Raw genomic sequence first — 12,525 nt, forward strand, 5'->3', positions numbered from 1 at the left:
GGTGCCCATGTTAACGGCTTTGGGGTGGTACCTGGTAGGTTCATTGATAATTTGTGTGAGATTGAGGGCATCAAGCTTAGATTGTAGGATGGCTGGGGTGTTAAGCATGTTCCAGTTTAGGTCACCTAGCAGCACGAGCTCTGAAGATAGATGGGGGGCAATCAGTTCACATATGGTGTCCAGAGCACAGCTGGGGGCAGAGGGTGGTCTATAGCAGGCGGCAACAGTGAGAGACTTGTTTTTAGAGAGTTGGATTTTTAAACGTAGAAGTTCAAATTGTTTGGGTACAGACCTGGATAGTAGGACAGAACTCTGCAGGCTATCTCTGCAGTAGATTGCAACATCGCCCCCTTTGGCCGTTCTGTCTTGTCTGAAAATGTTGTAGTTAGGGATGGAGATTTCAGAGTTTTTGGTGGTCTTCCTAAGCCAGGATTCAGACACGGCTAGAACATCCGGGTTGGCAGAGTGTGCTAAAGCAGTGAATAAAACCAACTTAGGGAAGAGGCTACTAATGTTAACATGCATGAAACCAAGGCTATAATAAGGCTGTAATGTAACAAAATGTGGAAAAAGTGAAGGGGTCTGAATACTTTCCGAATGCACTGTAAATGTGGAATATTTGGCCAATATCCTTCATTTATTGATGGAGCTGACTACACCAACTCGGATCTGAATGGATATGGATGATTGGAAAATTAAAATCTTCCAGGTCATGTTGTCCAGTGCCAACTTTTCATGAAGGAAACCCTGAAATGCACAGATTTTTTAATATTCGCATGAAAATCTGTAGCCAATTGGATGGAAACCTAGCTATACACATCCTAAAGACTCTGGCAAGTGCGTTAGTCCAGTGTCTCTGTGATTATATATATACAGTGCCTTGCGAAAGTATTCGGCCCCCTTGAACTTTGCGACCTTTTGCCACATTTCAGGCTTCAAACATAAAGATATAAAACTGTATTTTTTTGTGAAGAATCAACAACAAGTGGGACACAATCATGAAGTGGAACGACATTTATTGGATATTTCAAACTTTTTTAACAAATCAAAAACTGAAAAATTGGGCGTGCAAAATTATTCAGCCCCTTTACTTTCAGTGCAGCAAACTCTCTCCAGAAGTTCAGTGAGGATCTCTGAATGATCCAAAGTTGACCTAAATGACTAATGATGATAAATACAATCCACCTGTGTGTAATCAAGTCTCCGTAAAAATGCACCTGCACTGTGATAGTCTCAGAGGTCCGTTAAAAGCGCAGAGAGCATCATGAAGAACAAGGAACACACCAGGCAGGTCCGAGATACTGTTGTGAAGAAGTTTAAAGACGGATTTGGATACAAAAAGATTTCCCAAGCTTTTAACATCCCAAGGAGCACTGTGCAAGTGATAATATTGAAATGGAAGGAGTATCAGACCACTGCAAATCTACCAAGACCTGGCCGTCCCTCTAAACTTTCAGCTCATACAAGGAGAAGACTGATCAGTGATGCAGCCAAGAGGCCCATGATCACTCTGGATGAACTGCAGAGATCTACAGCTGAGGTGGGAGACTCTGTCCATAGGACAACAATCAGTCGTATATTGCACAAATCTGGCCTTTATGGAAGAGTGGCAAGAAGAAAGCCATTTCTTAAAGATATCCATAAAAAGTGTCATTTAAAGTTTGCCACAAGCCACCTGGGAGACACACCAAACATGTGGAAGAAGGTGCTCTGGTCAGATGAAACCAAAATTGAACTTTTTGGCAAAAATGCAAAACGTTATGTTTGGCGTAAAAGCAACACAGCTCATCACCCTGAACACACCATCGTGGTGGCAGCATCATGGTTTGGGCCTGCTTTTCTTCAGCAGGGACAGGGAAGATGGTTAAAATTGATGGGAAGATGGTTGGAGCCAAATACAGGACCATTCTGGAAGAAAACCTGATGGAGTCTGCAAAAGACCTGAGACTGGGACGGAGATTTGTCTTCCAACAAGACAATGATCCAAAACATAAAGCAAATTCTACAATGGAATGGTTCAAAAATAAACATATCCAGGTGTTAGAATGGCTAAGTCAAAGTCCAGACCTGAATCCAATCGAGAATCTGTGGAAAGAACTGAAAACTGCTGTTCACAAATGCTCTCCATCCAACCTCACTGAGCTCGAGCTGTTTTGCAAGGAGGAATGGGAAAAAATTTCAGTCTCTCGATGTGCAAAACTGATAGAGACATACCCCAAGCGACTTACAGCTGTAATTGCAGCAAAGGGTGGCACTAAAGTATTAACTTAAGGGGGCTGAATAATTTTGCACGCCCAATTTTTCAGTTTTTGATTTGTTAAAAAAGTTTGAAATATCCAATAAATGTCGTTCCACTTCATGATTGTGTCCCACTTGTTGTTGATTCTTCACAAAAAAATACAGTTTTATATCTTTATGTTTGAAGCCTGAAATGTGGCAAAAGGTCGCAATGTTCAAGGGGACCGAATACTTTCGCAAGGCACTGTATATATATATATGTATAGATATACCGTTGAAGTCAGAAGTTTACATACACTTTAGCCAAATATATTTAAACTCAGCTCTTCACAATTCCTGACATTTAATCCTAGTAAAAATTCACTGTTTTAGGTCAGTTAGGATCACCACTTTATTTTAAGAATGTGAAATGTCAGAATAATAGTAGAGAGAATTATTTATTTCAGCTTTATTTCTTTCATCACATTCCCAGTGGGTCAGAAGTTTACATACACTCAATTAGTATTTTGTAGCATTGCCTTTAAATTGTTTATCTTGTGTCAAACGTTTCGGGTAGCCTTCCACAAGCATCCCACAATAAATTGGGTGAATTTTGGCCCATTCCTCCTGACAGAGCTGGTGTAACCGAGTCAGGTTTGTAGGCCTCCTTGCTCACACACGCTTTTTCAGTTCTGCCCACAAATTTCTATAGGATTGAGGTCAGGGCTTTGTGCCGGCCACTCCAATACCTTGACTTTGTTGTCCTTAAGCAATTTTGCCACAACTTTGGAACTACTCAGGACTACCTGGCATGATGACTCCTTGCTGTCCCCAGTCCACCTGGCTGTGCTGCTGCTCCAGTTTCAACTGTTCTGCCTGTGATTATTATTTTTTGACCATGCTGTTAATTTATGAACATTTGAACATCTTGGCTATGTTCTGTTATAATTCCACCTGGCACAGCCAGAAGAGGACTGGCCACCCTTCATAGCCTGGTTCCTCTCTAGGTTTCTTCCTAGGTTTTGGCCTTTCTAGGGAGTTTTTCCTAGCCACCGTGCGTCTACACCTGCACTGCTTGCTGTTTGGGATTTTAGGCTGGGTTTCTGTACAGCACTTTGAGATATCAGCTGATGTACGAAGGGCTATATAAATGCATTTGATTTGATTTGATGCTTGGGGTCATTGTCCATTTGGAAGAGCCATTTGCGACCAAGCTTTAGCCTTTCTAGGCTAACATTCCGATGAAAAGGCAGTGCGCGAAATTCAAAAATATTTTTGGGAAATATGTAACTTTCACACATTAACAAGTCCAATACAGCAAATGAAAGATAAACATCTTGTTAATCTACCCATCGTGTCCGATTTCAAAAATGCTTTACAGCGAAAGCACAACATATGATTAGGTTAGGTCATAGCCAAGTCAAAAAAACACACAGCCATTTTTCCAGCCAAATATAGGAGTCACAAAAAGCTGAAATATAGATCAAATGTATCACTAACCTTTGATGATCTTTATCAGATGACACTCATAGGACATCATGTTACACAATACATATATGTTTTGTTCGATAATGTGCATATTTATATCCAAAAATCTCAGTTTACATTGGTGCGTTACGTGCAGTAATGTTTTGATTCCAAAACACCCGGTGATTTTGCAGAAATACTCATAATAAACATTAATAAAAGATACAAGTGTTATTCACAGAATTAAAGATAGACTTCTCCTTAATGCAACCACTGTGTCAGATTTCAAAAAAACTTTACAGAAAAAGCATAATCTGAGAACGGCGCTCAGAACCCAAAACAGCCATAGAAATATCCGCCATTTTGGAGTCAACAGATGTTAGAAAAAACACTAATATTAACTTACCTTTGATGATCTTCATCTGAAGGCACTCCCAGGAATCCCAGTTCGACAATAAATTACTAATTTGTTCCATAAAGTCCATAATTTAGCCACTTGTTGTTAGCGTGTTCAGCCCAGTAATCCATCTTCATGAGGCGCGAGCACTTTGTCCAGACAAAAACTCGAAAAGTTCCGTTACATGTCATAGAAACAAGCCAAACGATGTTTGGAATCAATCTTTAGGATGATTGTAACATAAATCTTAAATAAGGTTCCAACCGGAGAATTTCATTGTCTGAAGAAAAGCACTGGAACGAGAGCAAACTCTGTCGGGAGCGCGCGTTACAAGCCTGAGACACCCTGCCAGACCACTGACTCAAAGAGCTGTCATGAGCTCCTCCTTTATAGTAGAATCCTCAAACCAGTTTCTAAAGACGGTTGACAGTGAAAGCCCTAGGAAGTGCAACTTCATCCATAGCTCACTGTGAATTCAATAGGGACTGGGTTGAAAATTGACCAACCTCAGATTTCTCACTTCCTGTTTGGATTTCTTCTCAGGTTTTTACCTGCCATATGAGTTCTGTTATACTCACAGACATCATTCAAACAGTTTTAGAAACTTCAGAGTGTTTTCTATCCGATACTATTAATAATACACATATATTAGCATCTGGGACAGAGTAGGAGGCAGTTCACTCTGGGCACGCTATTCATCCAAAAGTGAAATGCTGCCCCCTATCCCAAAAAGTTTAACTTCCTGACTGATGTCTTGAGATGTTGCTTCAATATATCTACATAATTTTCCTGCCTCATGATGCCATCCATTTTGTGAAGTGCACCAGTCCCTCGTGCAGCAAAGCACCCCCACAACATGATGCTGCCACCCCATGCTTCACAGTTGGGATGGTGTTCTTCGGCTTGCAAGCCTCCCCCTTTTTCCTCCAAACATAACGATGGTCATTATGGCCAAACAGTTCTATTTTTGTTTCATCAGACTAGAAGATATTTCTCCAAAAAGTACGATCTTTGTCCACATGTGCAGTTGCAAACCATAGTCTAGCCTTTTTATTGTGGTTTTGGAGCAGTGGCTACTTCCTTGCTGAGTGGCCTTTCAGGTTATGTCGATATAGGACTCGTTTTACTGTGGATATAGATACTTTTGTACCTGTTTCCTCCAGCATCTTCACAAGGTCCTTTGCTGTTGTTCTGGGATTGATTTGCACTTTTCACACCAAAGTACGTTCATCTCTAGGAGACAGAACGTGTCTTCTTCCTGAGCGGTATGATGGCTTCGTGGTCCCATGGTGTTTATACTTGCGTACTATTGTTTGTACAGGTGAACGTGGTACCTTCAGGCATTTGGAAATTGCTCCCAAGGATGAACCAAACTTGTGGAGGTCTACAAGGATCTTCCTGAGGTCTTGGCTGATTTCTTTTGATTTTCCCATGATGTCAAGCAAAGAGGCACTGAGCTTGAAGGTAGGCCTTGAAATACACCTCCAATTGACTCAAATGATGTCAATTAGCCTATCAGAAGCTTCTAAAGCCATGACATCATTTTCTGAAATCTTCCAAGCTGTTTAAAGCACAGTCAACTTAGTGTATGTAAACTTCTGACACACTGGAATTATGATACAGTGAATTATAAGTGAAATAATCTGTCTGTAAACAATTGTTGGAAAAATGACTTGTGTCATGCACAAAGTAGATGTCCTAACCGACTTTCCAAAACTATAGTTTGTTAACAAGAAATTTGTGGAGTGGTTGAAAATGAGTTTTAATGACTCCAACCTAAGTGTAGGTAAACTTTCGACTTCAACTGTATATATCCATTGATTCTTGAAGAATATAACTTATAAATGCCTCATGAGCTTAGTTCAACTGTCACACTCCATGAGAACCCAAAATATAAGCTTGTTTTTCTCCAATGTTTGTAAACATTATAAATGTAAACAAACACTGTATAGCCTCATAACATAGTTAAAACAATAATTGTTATATCATCGATGGCCAGTCCTTGCATCCATAGCTCTGTCTATTAATCTGAGAGTGGTTACATTTCTCCAGGCACCTCCCTCAGCTTTTTACTAAAACAGAGGTGGGGCGTCCATTTTGTTATTGTTTCATCTGTGGATTTGCCCTTTAAACAGCTGCATATTATTAAGATATCAAAGCTTCTACCAACAAAAAGTTAAACAATATGCCTATAGCAAATGCAGCATATGGAATTCATTTTTCACATGTAAAAAGGACTTTTCACTCGTGCTCAAAGCATACCATTCAATGAGCGCAGCATTTTTCCCCCAATTCAAATCCTCCATGACAACAAAATCATAAACAACAGAGTAAGGCTGGCTAATAGTTTCGGGGATATGCTCAGGTAAATCAATTTGGCTAATCTATACTTCCATATTTCCAAGTCCTTTTTTTGAAGACCAAGGTGTAACATTTATTGGAATGACTGGAATTCTGATAGACTTTGGTTTTTAATGTAAAGATATAATTGAATTGTATTATTATATGTAGTAGAAAGCGATGGGTTAGATGTAACATCCATATATGGCCACCTATGTAAACTTTAACATTGATTTATCCTGCAATAGATGTGGTTCAATTGGTAACATACAGGGGAAAGTAATCTAAAGGTAATTGAATGTAATCAGATTACGTTGCTGAGTTTGGGGATTCCAAAAGTTATGTTACTGATAACAATTGTGGACAGGTAACTAGTAACTGTAATGGATTACATTTAGAAAGTAACCCACCCATCCCTGCTGACATTAATGCAATTGAAAATTAAATCAAACATCTCATAAAAGCCCTGGCATTAAGCAATTTTTTTGCATGGAATAATCGAAATGTGTAGTTCTGACTATAATTTTCAAGAGGTGATGATTGTATGCCACATTCACATTCTAGTCGGAACTAGGAAACTCAGAAACGTCCGACTTGCAGATCCGTTGAATGTGGCACGTGTATGACTACAACCAGTTAGCAAGTCGGAAATGTCCTTGTTCCCGACTAGCACATGAACGAGGCATCACAACCAAATAGTTAACTTTTATTTAAAAATGCCTTGTAAACAGCACGCAGTTGTCAATAGTTTAAGCGGAGCTGAGGGTCTCCTTGCCCCCCAGCAGGCAAAACAAACACTCTGCACCTTATTATGATGTTTATTGATAGTGACATAGAGATCCTATTAAATTACTGGAGGGGCTGTGTCATAAACCCTCAAAGTTCCATAATGGGGCCAAAATGGAAGCCATCTTGGTCAGGGAGAAATCCAAAACCAGTTTAATTGGAATGAATGGCAGTAGAGGCATAGGTGATACATTTCCTGCTTTTAGTTATGCAGGAAAATAAACGTGCAATGTCAGAAATTGTGTAATGGAATAATAGACACCTTAAAATATTGTCAGATAATTATAAATACAGTTTATACGGGTTTTATACAAATGTTCTGTATAAATAGCCTCTAAAAGATATGTAAACAGACCATAAATGTCCTATCATCAAATGATTTCATCCAGTGTATGGCTGTGGATTGACAGCATTGTTTGAATGGATATTGCGATCAATTCTTCACATTAATTATTTTACACGTTAGCTGTGTTTGAATACTCATACTAACTGCATTAACCATACTATTTGTGACGTAAATTGAGTATGTAGCATGCTTATTGGTCAGAGTATGGATATAGTTATTATGGCAAAAGTTCGCAGATGTCGTACTAAATTCACCAAAATACGAAGTATACAAGCAGTGAACACTATTTCCGTACTTTTAGGGCCCATAATGCAATTCATCAGAAAATGGGCGTGGCTCCATAACGTTTTCAGATTTGAAGAAAATGGCAGAAAATATGCAGAGTCCAAAGAGAGCAGATACAAATTCATTGCTTTAACTAAATATGACAAATGTTAAGAAAATGTTGAGCAATGTAATTAAGTAATGACTTTTCCAATAAGTTACGTTACACATTATGTTGGCTGACAATGTGTTAGCTACGCTATCCTTACAAACCGCATAGCATATCATTACAGCAGTATGTACCGGTATGTTAGCTAGCTACCTAATGTTAGTTGGCTAATAATACATCGAACTTGCCAGGCAGTATATTAACCATATGTTATTTAACTAACTACCCAACATTTATTGACTTGATTATTCACGTCATTCTTAGCTAAGTAGTGTAGTCGTTGTGCATTCTCAATGGATATTGTTAATTCCTGCTATCTACTCCGATTTCAGAGTGTGCCAGAGTGCAGAATAACTGATGAATTTACGAACGCTCAACGGCCGGTGCCAGTAAACATCGGCAAAAAAGCAGTGGCACAAAAAGCATCATTAAATTGTTGCCAGCAGCACAGTTACGGTCACAAACGCTCTGGATAACATGAAGACAGCCTAACCAACTCTGCTAGAGCGAGTAAAATGATCAGAGTGATGTGTTCTCTCATTTGTGTCTGGGAGTAGCTAGCAAGCTAGCCAACGTTAGCCAGTTATCTTGGGTGCTTGACTGCCGTTGTGAAGTCAGAACGCTCGGATCCACCCTACACTTTGGCCAGAGCTTCCAATGTGTGTTCTGGACACTATGAGCGCGAAGCACAACGGACAATCTGACAACGATCTGGATTTATGAACACACTCTGGCATTCCAGATTGAATTTACAAACACACCTGAAATCATAAATTGTCTAGCCAGTCAATGGTTATGCTAACAAGCTAGCAAGAGGCTGCATGACAACAGCATCAACTTACAGTAGACAGGCGAAGCGCTAGTACGCTCAACTGAAAGGTTACCGTTTGTTTACAGTATACTAAAATGAACTAATAGTATGTAGTATATACTCATTAAGTATGTAGTATACAGTATGTTAGTATGGGTATTCGAACACAGATAATATGTTATCACAGCACTGGCAAATCATGGTTGACCAAGATTGCTGACCTTTGGACCATAATAAGAAGGTTCAGGATCATTCTAGTAGTCGAATTGCTAATTCTATGGATAACGACCTATATACCCCTTTCTGTGTTTGCAAACATTGCCACACAAGGGCGTTGTGCGCAAGTTGGTTGCAGAACAAGGGGCAGTTCTTATAGTACGGCAGCAAAACAAATAAACAATATTTACATGTTGCTTATGAGTTCATTTCACACTACTTTTGGATTATAATTGGATTTTAAGGCTCGTATGAAAGTCCTGCTCAACATAATGCTTGTGTCATCATTGCAAATCAACTGCATTAAACTTTAAAAAACACTTCCCCTTCAACCAGTAAAATGGCTCTTTGGCTAGCTTTTGCTACAGCCCATATCAATGAGCTTCAAGCTAACAGCTGTTGCATCCAAAATAGTTATTTAGCAAAAATCACAACTAAATATAATCTTATCTCAAGCAATAATCAAAACATCATTGTAAGTGTATGTTCAAGCAATAATCAAAACATCATTGTAAGTGTATGTTCAAGCAATAATCAAAACATCATTGTAAGTGTATGTTCAAGCAATAATCAAAACATCATTGTAAGTGTATGTTCAAGCAATAATCAAAACATCATTGTAAGCGTATGTTCAAGCAATAATCAAAACATCATTGTAAGCGTATGAGAACCCCAAAAAGTTATTTTGTTTAGAAGTAATAAAAAATTAAATCTAGGCTATGTTGAATGGGCGCAGATGGCGATGGCTTTTTACTGCTGCCAATAGTCACGCGCATAGGTGTTTGGCGTCAGTGTGTTGTGTACTGGAAAAGGGTCTATTAGGTAGAAGGTCGCAGCCCCGGTCTAGTGTGAGCTCAACAAGAAGAACAAACATTAAATTTTCGACTCAGACGCTGATACACAAAAGACCCAACCATGGCCTCTGGGGTGACAGTGACTGATGAAGTTATTACAGTCTTCAATGTGATGAAGGTCCGTAAGGCCCAGGCGAACGAGGATGAGAAGAAGAAGAGGAAGAAGGCAGTGCTGTTCTGTCTGAGCGAGGACAAGAATAACATTATCCTTGAAGCAGGTAAAGAGATTCTGACCGGTGATGTGGGTACCACCATCGCAGACCCTTTCCTGCACTTTGTCAAGATGCTGCCTGCCGACGACTGTCGCTACGCCGTCTTTGACGCAACCTATGAGACCAAGGAGACCAAGAAGGATGACCTTGTCTTCATCTTCTGGGCCCCAGAAGGTGCTCCACTGTAGAGCAAAATGATCTATGCCAGCTCAAAGGATGCCATTAAGAAGAAATTCACAGGTTTCGAGCATGAATGGCAAGTTAACGGTTTGGAGGACATCAAAGATCGGTGCACCTTAGCAGATAAGCTTGGAGGCTCATCAGTGGTCACCCTTGAAGGTGGGCCTGTATAAATCCACTCTCTGTCAACTGAGGCCTACAGGGAAAGAAAAAAACAGAATTTAAGTCCCGGGGGTATGGCTGTTCATTCAAGAATGAGAAGGAATTGGGTGAGGGGGGTTTAGAGTACAAATAAGATGGGGTGGAGGGTATTGTAACGGCTTTCCTCTTCCTCTTCTGATGATGATGATTGCAGATGCATAGCTACGTGGTGATTTATTTTTAATGGACTTATTGAACATTGAGTTTAGGAAACAGCAGCAGGAGCGCGGGCAATCAGGGAAATTGAGTGAATCATCATTAGTCTTTCATTAGGGTATCATGCCATGAAAGTAACGTTTGTTTTCTGCACACATTTCCCCTCACACCCTCACCATTTAGTCCTGTCAGGTACCAAGGAATTTCATATGATTGAATAATGGTTATGAAACTTCAATAAACAGTAAATGTAAAAATGTATAAAAAAAACATCAGGAAAATGTTTGCCTTTTTAGGTTTGCAGAGGCAATAAAGTAGATTTACACAACAATGTCTTAAACAGTACCCATTTTGCGGAAAAATACTTGGTCCTCATGCTAGCGAGGTCACTTTGAGATTGACAACACTTTTAGAAGTGAGCTCAGGCCAAGAAAGCGTAATAAAAGTTACCCCACCACCACAGACACATACAGTACACCCAGCATAACAAACACACACATCAATCTGATATCACAATAGAAACAATCCAACACTGACATATCACAGATCAGTTGACACATTTATATGCATATACATTTAAGTATACAATGATCCTGTCACTGGAAGCTGTACTATAAACAGTCGTCTACTATGTCTATTTGTCTTTCTTTTTTGTTTGTGAGAATGACAGTGGGCAGTAATCAGGCCTATTACAGCAGAAGAGTAAATGTTTGGCTGCGGTTTCAGTGATGATCACAACCAGTTGTGAGTGGAGTTTACAGAACAGGCCCTGATTAGAGGATCACAGTGGATGGAACTGGATTGTCATTTTGATTAGAGGACTGGTGTCAATCTAACTATGTGGGAATATCTCAATGCAATAGGTACAGTTTGACCCGTGACCAATTCATCTCCCAAATCCTTTGAACGTCTGCTTTTTTTGTAACCAAATTTCCCACCCAAGACATTATTACGAAAAAAGAAGGCTTGTCATTCTGGAATGGATTCAGTACTTATATATTGTTTTAGTGCATTGGGAAAGAAGCGTCTCTGTCAACAATCTAAGAGAAACCATATGTGGGTGTTTCTCACACAAGCCTTTAGGGGCAATTTCTAACACAGAGCCTTCCAACATTCCCCCCACAACAATAACGTTTTCCAAACCATTCTTACCTGCTCTCCGAAGATGTCCAAGATTTTGACCACCATCATAGACTTTGAGGGAATGTTTCTGTGGTGTTCTGATTGTCAGCCCATTTTCTCATGTGTTTCTCTTAGTCTTTATCCACACCCAGGGATTTACAGGGCTGACACAGCCCACTTTACTGTTGCCACGGGCACAATGAGCTAAGTCGCAGGATTTGTTTGTGGTTGGTGAGGGGGTAAGTTTCAGTATCGTCATAGTAACAAACAACAAACTTTACCAACAAGTGTACAGTATATGATTCACAGACATTGTGGATAATAGTCTATGGAAAGTTTGTCAGTTGTTGGGGAGCAAAACCTAACCATTGTATCTATATGCATTGGTCTTGCAGCCTATGGTAGTAATTCAATAATCCTCCAAGATAATGCTTAAAGGTGACCCGTGTGAGTGAGAAGGAAGCTTAGCATTATTGAGTGGATTTGGGGCTCCTTGGTGACGCTTTTGTCACTGCTCCGTACCTCATTTGAGGACTTTTTAAGGAGGACAGGTGAAGAAGGAATTCATATATCTAGATTTTGTCTGTCTCCACCTTGTACCCGGTGAGCTGCATGTTGGACTGATTCCAGGAGAGGAGGCTTCATGTGGTAGAGCTCCTGTTGTCTGGTTCCACTTACAAACCTGTCGCCATCCATGTCTTTGACGTTGGCCAGGTGAAACTGCTGTTGAACAGAAGCAGCTAGAACCTGACAGTATAGTGCAGTACAGCCACCACTGTCTTTCTAC

General features: G+C 39.9%; 1 protein-coding gene and 1 pseudogene across 2 annotated transcripts in view; one reads left to right on the top strand and one right to left on the bottom strand.

Annotated features, from left to right (window-relative positions):
* Positions 1-11,855, bottom strand: part of LOC109895759 (uncharacterized) — a 38,910-nt gene extending 27,055 nt beyond the window's left edge. Inside the window, exon 1 of the mRNA XM_031830235.1 lies at positions 11,769-11,855. The gene's annotated coding sequence lies outside the window, so the exon portion shown is untranslated. The remainder of the gene's footprint in view (positions 1-11,768) is intronic.
* Positions 9,883-10,568, top strand: LOC109895760 (cofilin-1 pseudogene; annotated as a pseudogene). The gene has a single exon (XR_004210799.1). The product of XR_004210799.1 is annotated as a cofilin-1 pseudogene (transcript).
* Positions 11,856-12,525: the final 670 nt, after the last annotated feature.

Source organism: Oncorhynchus kisutch, linkage group LG8 (genome assembly GCF_002021735.2).
Source record: "Oncorhynchus kisutch isolate 150728-3 linkage group LG8, Okis_V2, whole genome shotgun sequence".
Lineage (NCBI taxonomy): Eukaryota > Metazoa > Chordata > Actinopteri > Salmoniformes > Salmonidae > Oncorhynchus > Oncorhynchus kisutch.